The 20,652-nt window shown below is 46.2% G+C and overlaps 1 protein-coding gene across 2 annotated transcripts in view; it reads left to right on the forward strand.

Annotated features, from left to right (window-relative positions):
• Nucleotides 1-4,540: 4,540 nt before the first annotated feature.
• MAPRE3 (microtubule associated protein RP/EB family member 3) overlaps nt 4,541-20,652 on the forward strand; it is a 53,046-nt gene continuing 36,934 nt past the window's right edge. For both annotated transcript variants that reach the window (XM_032391475.1, XM_032391474.1), the window contains exon 1: nt 4,541-4,687. The gene's annotated coding sequence lies outside the window, so the exon portion shown is untranslated. The remainder of the gene's footprint in view (nt 4,688-20,652) is intronic.

The following is a 20,652-nucleotide window of genomic DNA, read 5'->3' on the forward strand; positions in this document are numbered from 1 at the left end:
ATCTTAGCCAAGTTCATTAACCTCTCTGGGCTTCAGTTGTTTATTGCGAAATAATCCAGTGAATCCCAGCCTTAATTACCCACCTGATCGTCATGGTGGGCATTTTCCACAAAAAGCAGGGTAACATCTTGCAATCCAAGCCACTGGTCTAGAGTTGCTGTTCATTTTGGATACAATACATCAGTAATGTTCACAGGAGGTTTGTCTTAAGACCTTTGCAAATTCTACATTTGCATATTGGCTTCCATATAATTTAATAGGCTATAACTGATGGGGAAATCAAGTGACCTCCTGACCCTCGTGAAAGTTTGCTTATTACTCATAGTTACCATTTATTTGGGTATTTATTGTGTGTGCAGCACTGCTAGGCATTTTTCATACATTATCTCATTTAACCATCACAACAATAGACAAGAAAAACCATAGCCAGGAAGTATCAGCCCCAGTGCTTATGCAACGCCCCCAGGGTAGAGGGCTAGAGTCACTCCCTAGATAAGGACTCAACTGCTCAGGTCATGTGATTAGAATTCATCCCTCAGCAAATTTACATATTACTTTACACAGTTGTAAATTTTAAAACCACGTCAAGGGTTTCCTATGTGTGGGAATCAGTCCTATTTGAGAGCCTGTTCCACTTTCAGCAAGTTTCAAATGAATCATGAATATTGAGAGCTGGGAGAGCTGCTTGGGTTGGAGATACAGCCCCAGGAGTCACAGGAATAGATGAGACCACTCAGGGAGTATGTATAGAAGAAGGAGAGAGAAAAATGAGATGGGAATCATCAGTGTCCAAGAGCAGATTTAGGGAGCAAGGGAAAATGGAAAAAGAAACAACAAAAAATCAGGAGGACCCATGGTTCCCTGGTGAACGGCCAATTCCGGCGGGGGGGGCGGGGCGGGGCAGGAAAGGTACAAGATGAGCCTGGAACATCTTGTGTCAGAAAGCAAGGAAATGTTCAAAGAATGATGAAAACAAATCCAAAGGGCACAAGAACCAACTTGGAATTTCTTCCGCTGGCCAAATCTGTGACAAATTGTGTGTCAAAACAAATAATTATAGGACAGGATTATAACCCACTGGGAGAAAAAGATCCCTGGCGATGCTAATGTAAGTAAATGGGGGAGTGGGTCTGAGCCCCAAACCAGGAACTGGCAACATGTGCCCGGCTGCTCTTCAGAATTGCTATGAACTGTAACTGATGTGTTTGCCTTCTGCTTTTCTCCTTTTTGAGATGATAATGGCCATAGCAATAACCCCATGCCTGTGCTGCTAGTGTTTGCTGGGGTTATATGAGGCACGTGATGTGTTTCCTTACTTTGCAAGTTCTTCAGATCAAGACGATTGATACTCAATGAGCTACACCCAAGGAACTGGACCTGAGCAGCCATACCCACACGGGGATTTAAGTGATGGGATCCTGGATTTCAAGCTGGTGCTGTCATGGAATGAGCCTTGGGGTCTTGGGGGAGGGGATGAATATATTCTGCATTGAACGGGATGTGGACTGTTGTCATCAGACGGTAGGGTGTGGCAGATTGTCATTTCCAAAGATGACTTCAACAGTCTCTCCCATCCATATGCTCTTATTATATGACTTGGACATCCCTCCCATTAAGAGGTGGGGTCTATGCTCCCTCTCCTTGATCTTAAATTGCCTTTTGTGATTTTTTCCAAACAAAAGGATATGTCAAAAGTGATGTCTGAGGCTAGGTTATAAAAAGCCATGCATGATTTCACTTATTCACTATCATACTCATCCTTGAAAACTTCAGCTACCATGTAAGTAGTCCAACTGCCCTGAAAGCTGGCTCTGAGACTGCAGGATGAGAGCGGGTTGTCTAGCCGGCCCCCTGCTGTTTAAGCTCCTGCCACCATCTGACTGCACTCACAGGAGAAACCCTCAGCCAGAACCACCCAGCTGAGCTCTTTTTGAATCCCCATCCCACAGAAATGGAGATGATGAAATGGTTATTGTTTTAAACCACGAAGTTGCAGTGGTTTGCTTTGTAGCAATAGATAACTGGCACACGGTAAAATGTTAACAGGGAGAGTCTGGGTGAAGGGGATGCAGGAACTCTTTGTGAAGTGGGCCTCTATCCCATGCGCGGCCAATAGATGGAGCTACAAGGACACAGTCTCTTCTCAGGATTACTCAGGGCAGTCTACACCACCCAGGTCTACACCTACAACCATGGAGCTGAGCTGGAACTTCAGAATGGGGAAGCAAAATAAACTGAATCTGAAATTTTCCCCTTGTCTTTATAGCATCCAGACGCGCTGAGGATACAGTTAGGAGGAGATTCCGTTCTCCAACTCTATGGCTAGGAAAAGATATAGGCTGGGTTTTCACTCTCCTAACCCCTTGATTTGTCCTGGGAATTATCCTCTACAAGGAGTCCTCTCCTTTCTGAGAGTTACCTTGGATAGGAGGAGAGGGTCTTGACTCAGCACGCTGTTTTCTTACTCTATTTGTGATGGGCTGCCTCCTCCTTCTCCCCCAAGACAGTGGGTTCAGTCAGAGTCCTTTGGCACCAACAGTCCTGGGATGGGATCTCTAGGAGCTAAACAGGGAGATTAGGAACAGAATGAATTCTTACTTCTGAGTCATTCAAAGAGAATGCAGCATCTCCTGTGTGCCAACAAACCCAGCAGAATCCAGTGATGTTCACCTAGAGGGCTCAGTCCAAGCTGGGTCAGCAGATGACGGAATGGTAAGGTGTGAAGAGCTTACACTGATTATAGAGGGTGACAGGAGTCACAGAGGAGGTCAGTACCCAGTGAGGAAATTTACTCTAGTGGGTACATTTGGGATGTGTAGAAGGGAGACTAACTAGAAGCGAGGATTCAGGAAATACAGAACGCCAGAGTCTCAGATAATAGATGACTAGAATTTTGGCATTAAGATGGAGAGTTAAGGGAGTGAGAGCGTTATAATAGTGGCAGTAGTATTAAAGATTAAATATGTATAAAGATCATAGGGAAAATGCTGACAGACTCGGAGGCAGCTCGGTCAGAGAAAGTGAGGAAGAACGAAAATCTTTTTTCTTTTTTTCTATTTACCTTTTTACCTTTTGACTCCCTTCACCCATTTCTTTGGGGTCAAAGAAAATCTTGAAGAATCTTTGAAGAAAATCTTTTTTTTTTTTTTTTAAGATTTTATTTATTTATTTGACAGAGAGAGAGACAGCAAGAGAGGGAGCACAAGCAGGGGGAGTGGGAGAGGGAGAAGCAGGCCTCCCGCGGAGCAGGGAGCCCGATGCGGGGCTCAATCCCAGGACCCTGGGATCATGACCTGAGCCGAAGGCAGACGCTTAACGATTGAGCCACCCAGACGTCCCTGAAGAAAATCTTTCTCCTCACTTGATTCAATTACATAAACACTTACTGGAACTCTACTGGGTCACATTCTGTGCTAAATGCTGAGGGAGCTGATGAATAAGAGAATTCCTGTTCACAAGGGGCATATAGTCTGATTGGGGAGACAGACATGTAAACTAAAGACGATACTGTAGGATGTGTGTAATAAAAGAGATATGTATGTTCAAGGTGGGTACAGAGGTGACCTCAGACATCTGTGGGAGTGAGGGCTGAGGGAGGGAGAGCCAGAAACCATCTGCGGGAAGAGAACCAAGCTGATGAAATCACAAAGGGGGTGAGCATAGTGGAGCCCTGGGTAGAGCATTGAAGGACAAGGACAGTTGGTGTGAACAGGGAGAAGAGGGATCTAGAAGAACTGGGGAGATCCATAAAAGCAGACTTGGTATAGGGAATTTGGGAACACCAGTGAACAACACATCGGGGAGGGAACTAGTTATGAGGAGGTAGAATGTCAACCAGCTAATGGGCAAGATGAAGAAACAAGAATTGCTTACAAATGCAGTGGGAGAGAGACAATACGGTTGATAAAAACCCAAGTGATATGTGTATAGACGATTTTGTTAGCTCAATTTAGGGTTAAAGGTATAGACCTGGTAGGAGATGAAAAGGTATGTTTAACACAGGTAGGAAAAAAATTGAATTTGGAGGTTAGAGTAACGGGCTGTGATTAAAAACCATAAACCGCGAGGAGATACTCAGCCTTATTTCTCTCGTGTTGCTGAAAGAGAAGAAATATGCTCCAGTTTTTCCTTTGCAGTAGCCGTGAGGCAGATAGGAATCCGTCATCTGGCTACTACGGAATCAGGTGTAAATGGTTGTTCCTTCTGTGATTAGTTAGACAGGGTGGAGGAATTGTTACCCTGTTGCTAAGGAAAAAGGAAGGGGCTGTTCCCAGTTGCCATGGTGACAAGGTAAGAGCGTTCCCTCGGTACCACCATAAATTTATGAGGCGGTTTCTTCTCCTTGTTGCTATGGCAATGTAGAGGGACTGTCTCGTCGCCCCCCGCCGCCCCCCGCCGCCGTCGCTAAGACAAGGTGGAGGTTGGGGCTGTCCTTCCCTCGCCGCCCAGTTGCCTTGGAGACGGCGGGTGCCCTGGCCCCGCCCCGCTCGGACTGACAGCGGTGGCCGCATCGCGCCTGCGCAGTGCTCTCTTCCCCCGCAGTCCCTGTGCGTTGAGCCGGAGACCGCGGCGGCCTCTGCTAGGACCCTTCGCCCCGGAGCCGCCGGCCGGAGCCGCAGCCTCAGCCGCAGCGCCCCCGCCGCCTGTCCCCCGCCCCGCCGCCTCCGCCGGAGCAGCCTCGCGCACTGTGAGTCCGGGCCGAGGCGACCGACGCCGTGGGGCTGAGTCAGCGGGAGGCCCGGGCCCGGGCTGGGGGAGGGGAACCGGGCTGCCCCCCTCGCCTCCCCACCCGCGCCCCCGCCCCCCAACCGCGCCTCACCCCCGCCGCCTCTCTCCCTCCGTCCCTCTCTCCTGGGGTTCCCGCGGCGGCCGTCAGGCCTTCGAGCCACTCCCCCTCCTTGCCCTCCCTCCGGACCCACCTTGGGGGCTCCTTCCCCACTAGATGTGGCGCCACCGCACCTCCACCCCGGACTGATCCCCCCGCATCGCCCCCAACTGCCTCCGGTCCGCCCTTGTCGCTTCTCCTTACTCCTCTTGGGCCTGACACCTCCGGCCTCTCTGGTTTTCCCCAGTGATATGCCAGAAAAAGAGTGACAAGGGAGAGGGCGAGGGGAGACTTGGGGGAGGGGGGAACATTCTGCCTGCCCAAACCTTGGGGCCTCAGGTTTCTTACCCACACACTCCTGCCCTGACTGGTGTGGGGAAGCAGGTCTGGACAGTTCTGACTGACTGCTAAGAGCTCCTGGGGCTTTCAGAATAGATTTTGCTGAGAAGGACTCAGCCCCGTGATGATCAGCTACTGTTTAGTGAACACCCGCTGGTGCACGGTGGCCTTCTAGTGGGCTGGGCTGTTGCCTTGGCAGGTGCTACGGAGAGGGACTAGAGGGAGTGGGGGGCGGGGGAAGGTTGCGTTGGGGAGCTGAAGTTCCTGCGCTTCCGGTGTGTTGTGAAGAAGCATCTTGCAGTACTCTTTAGTATGCATTTATTTATTTATTTACTTACTTACTTACTTACTTTGCAGTACAACCCCGGTATAATGTGAGGCCTGATATCACCCATAGCAAGTGCTTACTGTTTGTTGAGGGGCTGTGGCAGGACTTCATCTCTGATACCTGTAAAGTCCATGCAGCAACCAACTGGGTGACAGTGAGTTTTAACATGTGCAGAGTGAAGAGGAAGGAGAAGAACCAGGATTTCTCTGGGGTATAGGTCTGCGGCCTGTACCCCCTGCCTCCTGCAGCTGGGAGTCTTTGTGGGGGCTGTCACCCCATAGGGGTTCCGGCATATGTGGACAATTCCCGGGGTTATGTTTGCTACCAATCCACCTGCCCACCCTGCATTCCCTGATCTTGGAGGATCCCAGACTGTTTTCTTTTTCCAGCAGAAATTGAGCTCAAGTCAGAATTGGTGCCCGCGGCCAGAAGCTTTCTTAATAAACGTGCCTCAACTCGAGCGCTCCTAACTACTGTGCATGTACCTCACTGCCAATTTCCTTTGATTCTTCTTTTTTTTTTTTTTTTTTGGCTTCCAGATTCCAGTGTACTGTTAGCAAATATGTGTAAATATCAGGCAGTTAAACCCTACAAGAGGCTTTGCATTTTTTACTCCAGGCTGCCAAAGGAGTAGATAGTTTACTTCTAAAAAACATGGCGAAGGACCCACTAATTTGCAGTTTTGGGGATTGCAAACAGTGAGAAATAATGATTTTGCTCCTTGACTTTGCTCAATCATGGCCTATTGGCAGCCTCCTCAGAGCCACTCCCCACCCCCATGCCCATCAGATTAGTTTACAGTAGCAAAGACGGCTGTCGCCCTAGTTTTAAACATAGAGATGAAGTTCAGGAAAACTACAGCCCCCATGCAGCAATGCAGTTTCTTCTGTTTCGAATGCCAGTCTGGGGTTTGGCGGGATGCACCTGCCTGCGGGGCGATGGGAGCTGTGGGGCCTGAGAGTTACATTCCTTCTGTGTGGTCCTCTGTGTTGCATAGCTCACCGAAATACCCGGGCAGGGCCCGAGCAGACAGCTGTGCCGGAGAGCTGCTCCTCCTGGGCTGAGTGTATTTTGGGAATCAGCAATAGTACTGGGGTGGAGGGTTGTGAATTAAGAAGCAAGAAAATGTGTCAAGGCTAGATAGATGAGGAGGGTGTGAGTAAAATGTTCCCTTTCCAGTTTGCTCTGGGACTGAACATTTTCAGAGCATCACAGTAGTTTTTATATGGGTTAATTTGCCTTTGAAATCCGTACCAGTGTTTTATGAGACAATGATGGAATGCTTTTTAAATGGCTACTATTGGGAAACAGACTAATGCCTGTGTCTCGCATGTTGCCTATCCAGTTGTTACTGAATGTAATTGTTAAGATCAGGGAGAGGGACACAATTTGAATGAAGTTAGACCTAAATCTATGTAATCTATGTGGTGGTTTTGTAGCATTATATCCCTTTGATTCTAAGACACACCAGCAATTTACCAACGGTTTTTAGTAAAACAATTTAACACAACCAGATCAAAATATATGTGTTGATTCTAAGGCACATCTAATTTCGGGAAGAGTAAAGTAGCCAGGAAGTGGCAAGACTTGAAGGAGGGATTTGTGTGTTTTAGAACTGAGGAAGGGTGATATTTATAATATTTCTGGGTATGTGATGATGGCATTCCTGACCTACCATCCTGAGAGTGCATGCGTTGTGAGGACGGATTTCTTCCAAGTCCTTCCTCCAAGCTAGCCCACTTTACGGGGTTATGTGTGTAAGACAATTGACTGTCATTAGGCACAGTAGTTGGCTACTGAACAGAGGAAAGTTCCTATGTGGGAATCCAACCCAAGGCCTTATTATGGTACCTTCCAGAAGCTGAGCCAACTAACTGGCAGCAAATGTCTTATGAGCTATACATGAATTTGGCTGGGGTAACATCTTTCAGAGGCTGAACAGAAAATATTATTTTTCTCAAGCAGAATGCATTTGCCCTGATTTGTTTACAGATACATTTGTAAAGATCCTAAAGTACACGCCCAACCCCTGTACAATGTTAGAAGTAGAGGGGACTTCGGATGATATAGCTCAATGTTCTCATTTCCAGCTTCTAACATGAGACACCAATAGTTAAGTGATTTGCCTAAAGTCACCCAGCTAATGTAAAAAGTGTGTGAAAACACTTTGCAAACTGTGTACACCGTACAAATGAATGTTGGTGGTTATTAGTGGCTGAGTCAGGATTAGCACCCAGATTTCTAGAACTAGTCCACAATACTACATTGTCTCATCCCTCGTGTTTAGTATTCCAGAGGATTTTAATAAAAATAATTTAGTAGTCTGTAATTAGTCCTGTAGACAAGGACTTGTTTTATTGTCAGAGATGTTGCAGAGCTAGGTAAAATCTAGTGTCACACTGTCTAACTGAATATTCTTGCTACCTTAAAAATAATAATTTTGCCTCACACACTCTGACTCTAGGAAGGTTTTCCTTTCCAAACTTTGCATCATCTACTCTAAAGCAAACGTGAAGGTGGCGGCTTGTAGGCCTCTCAACTTGGCATTTGTGAGGCCCCTGCATCCCAAGAGGCAGGGTGCAGGGGGCCGGGAGGGGCCAAGAGGAGCGGTAAACTGGATTATCTTCCAGCTGCCAGCCTGGAACCTTCTATAGTTCCCGGAAGCCCCAGGGAGATTTCTAACCTTTCTCCTGGAGAAAGTGAGGCAGTCTGGCCTCTGCAAGCAGACAGACCTGAGTTCAAATGCTGGTCCTATCACCTCCTGGCCATGTGGCCTTGGGGGGCTGTGGAACCTCTGCGTGCCCATTGCTCCCCTGAAAGCCTGGGATGATAACTGTCTGTTTTGCAGGGTGGTCATGAGGGTGAAATGAAAGAAAGTATGTAGCACGCCTGCTTAACAAGACGTAACAATCACGATTTCCTGTTGCAAGGGTATAGAATTAAAAAAAATACTCAAAAATTTGTATCATGTCTTAAGTCCATCTTGGACCCTCATTTCAGTAGCCCCCACCACCCAGCAGCACTCTCCTGGTGTTTGACACGCCCAGAGAGAAGATTTGTCCCGTGAAGACCTGGCACTTACAGTGTTATTCCAACTGCCAGAATAGGAGTATATGAAATGCCCCTTTGTATCCATGTATTCAGCTGACCTGGTTATCTGAAAGACTAGCAGGGCAGGAGCACTTGCCCAGGAGAGCACAGACTTGGTGTGTTTGTGTATGTCATGGGGGCGGTTAGTCCTCCAGTTGGGGAGGCCAGTCTGGGGAGCGAGCTTAATTGGAAATGAAAAAGCTGCTGAGCTCTCCCTTGTGACTAAAGCTCCCATGGCCTTCATTCACTTTCTCTTCTGTTAGAGGTGTAGCTCTCCTCTGTGACTTTGCTTGGGTCAGCTTCTGCATCTGTCCAGGAAATCTGGAGGGCCAGGCAAAGGAGCTTTCCATCTTAGCAGGGAAGCCTCCTTTCTAGTGAAGAGAAGTAAAGGGAGGTTGTTTGGGATGGCAACATTTCCAGATGGGGTCAAAGGCAGAGACTACCCAGTAATTAAGGAGCCAGGCAAGCCATTCAGGTGGAACACAAATGAACTTAAATTCGTATAAATTTCATTTGGGAAGAAAATACCAAGGTATAGGCATCTAAAGACTGAAAAGATTAAACACAGTAGGTTTTACCTCTTGGAAGTAGAATTTGGGTGTGGAGGAGAGAAAGGGAGATTCAAAGGAGAACTTTTACTTTATATGCTTCTATATGTGAATTGTTATAAGCAGCATGTATGTTTTTGTAACTTCATGCAGACCAATAGAGTTAGCAGTGGCTGTTTTTCAGTGAGTACATTTTGATACAAAAGAAGCTTTGCCTTGGGGCACCTGGGTGGCTCAGTCATTAAGCGAGTGTCTGCCTACAGCTCAGGTCGTGATCCCAGGGTCCTGGGATCGAGCCCCCTGCTCGGCGGGAAGCCTGCTTCTCCCTCTCCCACTCCCCCTGCTTGTGTTCCCTCTCTCGCTATGTCTTTCTCTGTCAAATAAATAAATAAAATCTTAAAAAAAAAAAAAAAAAAAGAAGGCTTTGCCTTTACTTGAAACCTTCAATACATGAGGCAGATAGGGTTAGACTGCTTCCCTCAGGCAGGCCAAGCCAGTTTGCACCAAGTCAGTCCTAAGTGAGGGCAGGAAACTCCAAAGTGGCTACTTCCCTGGCAGCCCAAGATGCTTCATTGACCTGCTACCTACCACCTCTTTCTCCTGTTTTCCTTCCCTTCTTAAGAATAGTCCCTTCCCAGGTGCCTGGGTGGCTCAGTCGTTAAGCGTCTGCCTTCGGCTCAGGTCATGATCCCAGGGTCCTGGGATCGAGTCCCACATCGGGCTCCCTGCTCGGCGGGAAGCCTGCTTCTCCCTCTCCCACTCCCCCTGCTTGTGTTCCTGCTCTCGCTATCTCTCTCTCTGTCAAATAAATAAATAAAATCTTAAAAAAAAACAAACAAACCTTAAAAAAAAAAAAAGAATAGTCCCTCCTCTTGTCCAGTTGAAGTCATCATTACTATTCCAATATGCTAATTTAATTTTCAACTGTTGATGAAATGCCATCTGACCAGATGACCTTTATGAAAAATCCACGCCCCTTACTTTACATCAAGAAGGCTTGAAGTTTAGGGGCACCTGGGTGGCTCAGTCGGTTAGGCATGGGCCTTCCTTTCGGGTCATCCCAGGGTCCTGGGATCGAGCCCTGCATCAGGCTCCCTCCTCGGCAAGGAGCCTGCTTCTCCCTCTCCCTCTGCCTGCTGCTCCCCCTGCTTGTGCTCACTCTCTCTGTCAAATAAATAAATAAAAAATAAAAGAAGGCTTGAAGTTTAAAGGACCTCCAGCTAAAGTGCTGACGCACTGTGTAGCATTAGCACTAGGTCTGTTTTCGATCAGACCTAGCCGATAGAGCCCCCAGCTCATTCAGGAACTGCTCCTCCTAGGAAACAGATGATCTTTGACAAAATAATTACATATCATTGAGCTTTAATCTTCCCATAAGTTGGTCAGTTGTGTTTCCTAGCCAGGTGTCCTATTTATTACAGAAAGAAGACACAACAATCATTTGGACATGTGCTTTGGCTTGCTAACCAGGAGTGAGGATGGGTTAATGCTGAGTAATCCACATTCCATCACCTAATCTTCCCTCTGGCCAAGAGTACAAATTTGTGACAGTTGGCCAAGGTTGGTGAGGCATTCTGTTGACAAGGATGTTTTTTCCTCTGTGTTGAGTTGACCAGCCAATACTAGCCTAAGCCCTGTATCTTTCTCACTAGCATCATGTCCTACCAACTTTGCTAAACAGGCATGACATAACATTAGCGTTTTGAGCTCTGAGTGCTTTATTTGCCTGAAGTAAATAGGACTTGACCTATTAAAATATTTCAATTCCAAGTAAAATTATTTTTTTTCCTGAAACTATTTCCTGTATATGGGAGATACATACCACTGTGTGATGTTTAAAATAACTGAGCAAGAAGCATTGCTTCAAATCTGACCAGTAATTTTGACAATGTTTATCAAAAGCCTTAAAAGGACATACATCCTTGAATGGAGCACTGGGTGTTATACGCAAACAACGAATCATGGAACACTACATCAAAAACTAATGATGTAATGTATGGTGATTAACATAACATAATAAAATAAAATTTAAAAAAAAGAACATACATCCTTAAATCAGAAATTATGATTCTAAGAATATTTAGAAAATCAAGGTGTTTATAAAAATACTGTAGAAGGATTTTTATTAATGTAACATTATAAATAATATCTAACAGCTAAAACAACTAAAGGGTCAACAATTAGGGCTTGGTCAGGTTTACCCAGATAAAATACTACACCAGTGCGCGTGCGTGCACACACACACACATAAACTGAACATACATTAAAAATCTTTTAGAATATTTGTTGATACCAGAAACTTTTGATATAATAAGTGAAAAACAGATGCAAAATAGTATGTTGAGAATGATACCATTTTTATAAATAAAAATGTGAAAAAGTACTAGCAGAGCATTTGCCAACCATACCTGATAATCTTGAAGTAATGGGATATAAATGAACAGGTTGTTTTGGTAGTGCTTTTCACTATTTTCCAAACTTTTCTGTGTTAAGCAATTATAACTTTTATTATAAAACCTTTTTTTAAGATTTTTATTTATTGGAGAGAGAGATTGAGCATGAGCGGCAGGGTTGGGGGGCAGAGGGAAGGGGAGAAGCAGGCAAGCAGGGTCCCCTAGGAGCAGGGAGCTCGATGGGGGGTGGGGCTGTACTCGGGGCTCCATGCCAGGACCCCAGGATCATGACCTGAGCCAAAGGCAGACGCTTAACCCACTGAGCCACCCAGGCACCCCTATTATAAAACTTTTAAACCAGTGCTTTATAGATTCCATATAGTAGAGTAATCTCTAAGAAAATCACAAGATATTTAATTTATTTATTATTATTTTGTTTCACCATTGTCAAGATTAATGAAAAACACATCTCAAAGGTGTTTCTTTAGATACTACTTTATTTCTTCTTTGAAAGAGAACATGGAGTACTATTGTGTGGGTGTGTGACTTAAAAACATGGCCTAGAAATGCCCAAGTCCATCATCCAGAGAAGTAATCTCTCTTGACTCAAATGAGATGTAAAAAAAATTTATGAAAAGAAAGTATCTTAAGATAGTTTTCTTTGCCTCTTACCTTTTGCTGTTTAAATTTATCAGAAGGTTTCAGTAAAACCCTGTATAACAGGGCTCTGTTTTGGGTGGGCTTTCTTCCCCCATGTCTATTCAGATTCTCTGGATTCCCAGTTCCCCCGTGTCTTGGGGACCTTATCTGAGGCTTGCTCTCATGTTTTGGCGGTTGTATACCTATCTGAACTCTTTTTGAAAGACTGTGCTCAAGCCTGCTGCAGGCTCCTTCCTCCCTTTGCCTTTGCCTTTGGCCATATTCTGTTCAGCCATCAGCTCAGAGGTCGTTCTTCCTCCAAGGATAGAGAAGGTTGGATGCCTGCCAGTAGCCACCTGATGGGCAGAAGCCGTCTGCAGGGACAGCCTGGGCAGTTCCCTCTTCACTACACCAGGTCCATGGAGCTCCTAGCTATGAAGGGAGGGGTGGCCCAGTAGCTGTCCTCTCGCCTCATCTTTCCCGTCCACACACACATTGTATGCTGCCTCCATGGCCCAGCCCAGAGGACTGATTCCTGTCTTCCACCAGTGGTGGTGTCTGCTTACCTCGGAGCACTGGGGATCCAGGTTTTAGAGCTGAGGGACGTGTGGCCTGTCACACAGCTCGGCCTGTCACACAGTGCTGCCATAAATGTTTGCTGAGCAGAATCTGCCTCTTTTTCCAGATGGTTCTGCCTACCCAAACATTTGTCCCAGATGGGGTGGAGGCCTTCCTAGCCTCCTGGGATTATTAGTGAACAACTCTTTGGGTATGGCTAGCTGGAGACGCTCCCCGCTTGGTCAGAGTGATTGTCAGAGAGGCATTCATCTCCTCTTGAGGGTGTGGTTGTCTTGGTCACCTTGTCATTTAAGTGGGGTTTCCTGATTGGTAGGAAATGAAATCTTAGCTGCTCTGAGTCAGCAAGATCGTAGTTGGACTAACGTGTGTTGTGCCATGTGAAAGGGGCAGGCCTTGGACCACTCGATGAAATTAAATATCTCTTCCCATGTGAGGAGTGTTTCCCTGAAGGCTTATCTGCCCTGGTGTAATATGCACTGTGTAGCCAGACTTCTGTGCAGCACCAGACTCTTGGCAGGCAGCCGCCACCCCGAGCCCCTTCCCTGTGGATTATTGCCACTTATCAGGGACTCTGATTTAGTCTCTGATTCGTTCTGATTTTAGATGGGTAGAGTTCACAGTTGAAAGCTTCCAGTTTGGGCATCCTATTAACACCTTTAAGTGACAGGACCACTGCTAAGTACAGAGATGTGTTATGCTGGCCCCAAAATAGCAAGGTGCAGTGTTTTGAGACTTGATAAGACTTGTATTCCCCAGAAAGTATAGTTTCCAGGTTTATAGGTTATTCATATACATTTACATATTTTCTTCTCAAGGCTTTATTCTAAGTATACCCTCAACAGGTACTCCCCAGGTCCTTTCTGTTTTGTATTCTTAGTCACCACGGGATTTAAAAGAAATGAGTCTTAACCCCTGTCTCCATGAGGAGATCATAGTGTGGCTTGGAAGATAAGATGCATGTGTGGAATGACCAGTATATTTGACAACATCAGATGTCAGCCACACATCTGTGGTGCTTTGTTGTGTAAGAAGTGGTCTTTGTGCTTAAGGAACTTGGCTAACATTCTGCTGAGAGTTGGACAAAAATGATATAAGTCACTATAATACAAGGGGATGGAAACTCCAGCAGCGATGGGAAGGGGTGCTTTGGTAACCCAGAAGGAGGAGTGACCCTGAGCCTGTGACAACTGGGAGGGCTTCGGAGAGGGAGATGCCCTGGGGCTGGCTGAGCTGGCTGATGCCAGATCCTGTCCAGCAGAGGACAGACGAGTAAGAGAGTTCAGGTGAAAGAAATGGAAAGAACAGTGCATTGTGTGTCATTAGTACTGTAGAGTCTAAAGTCAACAAGGATTCTGAGAGGAAAATAATCATTGTGAACTGACTGAGGTAACTGGAAAAGACTTCACAAAGGAAGCAGAGCCTGAGCTTGCCCTGAAGGTAAGCAGGCTTTCAGGAGACAGGACAGCAGAGAGGGCTTTTCAAGAGACAAGGTGTCCACCAAGGAATGACTGGGAGTGAATGTGATGAGGACCATAAGCAGGTCACCCTTACCAGATTGAGGGTGTGACAGTCTGGGACAACATTGGTGACATTACCCAGAAGTTAGGTAGTTGAAGAGATAGTTTGGGGAGAAGTTTCATTTCAGACGTGCAGAACTAGAGGGGACAGTTGGAGGCCTCTCAGCGGAGTGATCACATAGAACCAGAAGCCGAGGGTGAGGCTGGGATGGAGCTACGGAAGTGAGAGCACGCGGCGCAGAGGGATGGCTGCCCTAAAGGGGCTCTGTCCAGGGGTACAGAGCACCAAGACCAGTGCTCCAGGTAACAGGCTTCAAGAATTGTCCACAATTAGGAAAAAAGCAAAGAGGTGTGGGGAAGTTAGGATGGCTCCGCAGCAAGGGAAGAGAAAAGAGAAAGATGGCAAGAGGAGAGAGTCAGTGCCACTGGCTTAACTAGACTCAAGGACCTATCCAGAAGAAAATCATGATGATTGCTGAGGGTGGGGGTCTAGTAAAACACTGAAGATGGAAGCCAGATTGGGTAGTGCAAAGGGCGGAATTGGGTAGAGAGACAACAGAGGCAGTGGATGGTCATCAGAGAGCGGCAACAGGAAAAGGCAGAAAAGTAGTTACCCGAAGCAGCAGCAAGATCAAATTTTTTATTAGTGTAATTCTCTTCTTTATCAGCAAATGCATATAGAAATTTAATGAGTGTATTTTTTGCTTATATAACTTGTATGTATTAAAATGTGCTTCATCTGCAGATTTCTCTGTATCAACATAATCCATGTATGTGTCACTTCAAATATCCCATTCCAGTACACTTATCTTGATGAGCACTGAGTAATTACATGGAAGTGTTGAATCACTCACTATATTGTACACCTGAAACTAATGTAACACTGTATGTTAACTACACTGGAATTAAAGTTAAAAAATAAGTAATAAAAATAAAATAAAATAAAAACAAATATCCCATTCCTCCTGTGGTGTTCCATTATATTGATACCAAAATATGCTGAACCATCCATCTATTATTGGGCAATTGGGGTATTTCCGACACTTTGCCAGTTGCAAGTATAAATATCTCTGCTCTGAACATCACTGTACAAGCCACTATTTTTCTTTTGTGGGTTATTTCTTCAGAGTATATCCCATAAAGTGGAATTCAGAGGCAAAGGGTACAAACAATGCTGGATTTTGTTTTGTTTTGGTTTTGATTTTCCCATTTGGCCCATTCCCCCACCCCTCTTCCTCTGGCAACCTCCAGTTGCTCTCTGTATTTGTGGGTCTTTTTCTGCAGGGGTTTTTTAATTGAGATATAATTGACTCATAACACTGAAGTGGTTTCTGGTGTACAACAGAGTGATTCGATATTTGCATGTATTGTGAAGTGATCACCAGGACAAGTCTAGTTAACATCCATCACCACACATAGTTACAAACTGTTTTTTGTTGTGATGAGAACTTTTAAGATTTGCTCTCTTAACAACTTTCAAATATACCATACAGTAAATAACTACAGTGACTGCACTGTGCATTATATCCCCAGGACTGACTTTTTGACCTTCATTCATTTCCCCCACCCTCCATACCCCATCTCTGGCACCCATCAGTCTGTCTCTGTATCCATGAATTTGGTGCTTTTAGATTCCACATACAAGTTTTTGTCTTTCTCTGTCTGACTTATTTCACTTGGCACCGTGCCCTCAAGGTCCATCCATGTTGTTGCAAATGGCAGGGTTTCCTTCTTTTTTATGAATGAACGATAGTCCATTCTATGTTACCCCATTTTCTTTATGCATTCATCCATCAGTGGATATTTAGGTTGCTTCCATGTTGTTGTTGTTGTTATACTAGGCTTATTATGCATTGTTCTCCATGGTGATCCAGCCAGCTTACAACTTGAGTAAGAGTTTGGGATTGACTTAGAATGCTTGCTGATAATAAAGAGATCTGAACACGTGTAATGGCAGAAGGGAGAAGGAGTTATTTGAGAAAAGTAATTTGGGTGCAAGAGAGAAAGGGAGCAAATGGGGAAGATCTTGGGGACACCAGGAAAGGGGTAACCTTGCAGAGGAGGGAAGGGCTCCCTTCCACTGAGACTGGTAGGAGGAGAGGGTGTGGCTCTTTCTACCCATGACTTGCAGGGTGAAGCCCAGGGGAGATGACTGGCGTTCCTGCTAAGAAAAGACCTTTTCCTCAGTGAAATGGAGCCAACGCCACTTGCTGAGGTACGGCTGAGGTCTTGAAGGTCTGAATTAAACACTGTTAAGAAATGAGCCTGGGCGTATGAGAGATGAATAGAAGTCTTGTTCAGGGCCGAGGGCTGACTTGGACCCAGGGATCCCTAACAGGCTCAGTCTCTGAAGTCCTCTACCCCAGGGAGCAGCAGTGAGTGGGCAACAGCAAGGGCAGGGGCATGTTCGGCCAAGGTTTCTGAGGAGGCAGAATTTAAGATGGCATTGAAGCAGCTGGCCCTAAGGTCAGAGGTGGAGGGAAGCGCTACAAATCTAAGAGAGGCGTTGGTTGTCAGCAGAAGGAGGGGGCAGAATAATTACAGGCTCAAGTGAGAACAGAAAGCAGGTTTGGAATATGAGGGAGGAGTAGTAAGGAGGTTATTGACAGAAGAAGATTTTAATTTTAAAACTTGGAAGAGACTGCTTTTACTTTTCCTTATTTACCTTGGTGTAATGTTTGTGGTGTTTTTACATGGGCATGTATTACCACTAACATTTTTTAAAAAGACTTGTTTATTTATTTGAGCGAGAGAGTGAGAGAGCGAGCAGGGGTTGGGGCAGAGGAAAAGGGAGAGAGAGAATCTCAAGCAGACTCCACACTGAGCAGGGAGCCCAATGCAGGGCTCGATCCCACGACCCTAAGATCATGACCTGAGCAAAAACCAAGAGTCAGACGCTTAGCTGACTGAGGCTCCCCCCTCTCCCCAGGGGCCCCATCAGTAACATTTTTTTTTTAACTAATTTAACATCTCAGGAGTTGTGCCTCCAGAGTGTGGCTGGACCACTCTGAGATTGATGAAGGAGAAATGAAGATGCAGGAGGATCCCAGAGTCTGGCTTGCTAAGTGTTAAAACTGCCAGGTGTCTCTGCTTATCAACCAAGAGCTCCTGTGGTCACAGCTCATCACTGCAGGGCGGCCCCCAGCCACCAGCCTATAAACACCCACACACCAGTACTTTTTCAAACCGGAGGATGCCGACCTTCGCTAGGCTTGGCAGCATTTTCAACGTGATGTCCTGTGGTTCTGGCTGTTTGCGACCCTCTGACCAGGTGCCGTACAGAGCCATTCCTCTCCGGCCTCTGTCAGTGAGGGTTCTTCCTTCAGGCAGATCAGCCCCTTGCCAGGAACACAGTTTTGTGAGTGGAATGTGGCTTCTTTGTCCACCTCACAAATCCCCTCCCTGCGCGCTTTGCGCAGTGTACCAACTTTGTATCTGTATGCGCAGCCCTGTTTCTCTTCTTGCCTGTTTTGAAAGAGGCCCTTCCCTCTTGACCCCTCTTTTTCTCATGTGCTCCTGGATCATCCACTTTGACCCTGACCCTGACTGACACCCATGGCTGTGGGCTGTCGTTCACTTGCCGGATTCACATCACCTCCAGGCTGCACAACAGAGCCATTTACGCAGCTCACCCTTCACAGCAGTCACGGGGGCTGATAGCAGGGAGCTGAGCAAGGTGGAAACGCGTGGAAAGTCAGGTGCTGGCGTCAGCATGGGGAGATGGAAAAGCGGGGGCCAGTGCTCTGCATTCTTTCTGGGGCCTTCAGCTAAGACTAAATTTTGCCTGGCCATTTTGTAAATGATGTTTTGTTAAAGCCAGCACTGAGCAGGAGTATGGCTCCCTGCCAGTCCCTACCAGGAAGGAACAAACAGCTTGCGGTGCAGGCCTCAAGCCAGGTGGGGTAGGAGCTAACGTGCATTGTTTTGCATGTAGAATTTAATGGAATCTTTGTAAACATAGCCTCCTGCCGTTGCTCTTTTCTCTTTTCTCCTAGGCAGCCTAGGTGAGAATACTTAGTCCTTGGCCCATAACTACTAACTGAAGAGGAAGAGGACAACTGATAGGCTGCAGCCCATGAAAGAGCCTTGAACCTGGAGTTGGGAGACCTGGGCTCGGAGTTATGTGACCACGAACAAATCACATCTCTCCTTGATCCCTTTTCCTTTCGTGTAAAATGAGGGTCCTTTACATATGCTGTTCCCTTTCACCCAGAACATTCTTCCCTGGACTTTTTGGGCTGACTGTCCTTAACCTCGAGTGTCTGGGCCTAAGTGTCATTCCCTCAAGGAAGTGTCTCATGACCTCCACCCCAACTCCACTACAGGCTGGGGCCCCCCTGACAGGCTTTTTTAAATTGTGGATCACAAACTTTAATTGGTTGTGAGATCAATTTATTGGGTTGTAACCAGCATTTTGTAAATGAATAGACCAGAAAATGTCAGAGTGCAGAGTTCATAGTAAGAATAAGAATTGTTTAATGAAACTTTTGTTTTATTAAACATGTCTATATGTGTACATATATTTCTTGGATTATAATGTAAAATATATTTTTTTACTAAATGGTTGAAAGCCATTGCTTTCAAAACACTCTAGTTCTGTATTTTTCCTCTTAGCACTTAATGTGATTATAATTATGTATGATTGTTGTGTGATTATTATATTACTATTTGTCCATTTCACTAGACAACAAGTTCCATGAGTCAAGGATCAAGACTGACTTACTCATCCACATCAGACCCAGAAATAGTTGAGGCTCAACAAATAATCGCTGAATGAGTGGCTTTCTGAGGTGTGTTTTATTGCCCTCAGTCCTATGTAGTCGTTCCTAGGAGTGAGTAGACAGTGACTGTAATGATAAACTAATGAGCCTTCGCATTCATCCCTAATGGACAAGAGGACCAGAAAGAGCAGATCTCTGACTGCTCCTCTCCAGGTTGGGAGTGGCACTGGAAACCGAGAAGGCTCAAACCAGCTCCTCTCAGAGGGAACTAGGAAGCAGATACCACAACCACCACTCTATTCAATAAGGCCTCACTTGGGCAGAGTCAGCTTTCCAGTAAGGTAGAGACGGAGACATTCAGGGAGCAAAACCCACCACATAATTTGTGCTTCCATGAAAAGAAAGTTGACTGGTCTAGCACTGCCTCTCCCAAGGGTGCGTTTCTGGCTCTCCTGGGTGTGGGTGACCAGACCCTGACTTAGGAGCCCGCCAGGTTCCCAGGGTAGACTTCAGAAAGCCTTTTCTCTCTGTAGCACCTCCACTCTGCCCACCAACACTTCCGGAGAACTGATCTGCTTCGCGGGGCATCTTTCTGAAGCCTGCCAGTCGAACGGCAGATACACTGTGCCTTCCCTGATGCAACAAGCCTCTGATTGTAGCCCAGAGAACTTCTTATGGCCGGGAAGGCTCCATTAGCGAGACCCAGCCAGGCACCGCTCTGCCCAGAGCTCTTTGGGGATGTGCTAAAGGTCATAACTCAAGAGGACTTGTGACTCTTGAGGGCACTAGGAACCCAATGATAATACAGGCCCTGTGAGGAGTATTTAAGAAGGTCCAATTTGCCCCTTTATCTTTAAAGCTTATCCTTTGAACTCAGATGGTCCTGCCAGCATCTAGCTGTTTTGTGGAAATTTTTTTTTTTTTAAAGATTTTATTTATTTATTTGAGAGAGAGAGAATGAGAGACAGAAAGCATGAGAGGGAGGAGGGTCAGAGGGAGAAGCAGACTCCCCGCCGAGCAGGGAGCCCGATGCGGGACTCGATCCCGGGACTCCAGGATCATGACCTGAGCCGAAGGCAGTTGCTTAACCAACTGAGCCACCCAGGCGCCCTGTTTTGTGGAAATTATGTTGCTTGCTGTCTGGAGCAGATGACCTCTGGGGGGGGGGGGGGAACAAGGGAATAACTAGCTGTCTTAGAGCTCCCAGAACTGTTAGCTGAAACGTCTCAATGTGTACATTGTGTTCAGCTTGGTTTTCTGGAATTGGCAGCCCCTTCTAACTGCCTCTCCAAAGAGGCTGCCTCTCAGCTTCTTGCAGAAGCTTTCCCAGGTATCTGAGCCGCAGTTGGGTTGCTGAAGACAAGAAGCCAGCTGAGAGAAGCAACTGAGAAACCTCTCACCCCCGTCCCTTCCCCAGAGGAGGCTGGGGGCTTGGACTGCCGGCTCGTCAGCTATTTCTCCGAAGGACACTCTTGGGAATTTTGGATCGCTTGTCCCATTCTCACCCTAGTTAGTAATCCATGCATTCTCACTTGTATCCATGCATTAGCTTTCCCATGAATTAAAAAGAATTCTTGAAAATCACTATTAACTTGCCCATATTTCAGAGAAATGTCTAAGAGTAATGTATGTTTAACTAATAACTTGAGTGTACAGATCTGATATCAAAACCC

This window comes from Phoca vitulina, unplaced genomic scaffold (genome assembly GCF_004348235.1).
Source record: "Phoca vitulina isolate PV1807 unplaced genomic scaffold, GSC_HSeal_1.0 scaffold63, whole genome shotgun sequence".
Classification (NCBI taxonomy): domain Eukaryota; kingdom Metazoa; phylum Chordata; class Mammalia; order Carnivora; family Phocidae; genus Phoca; species Phoca vitulina.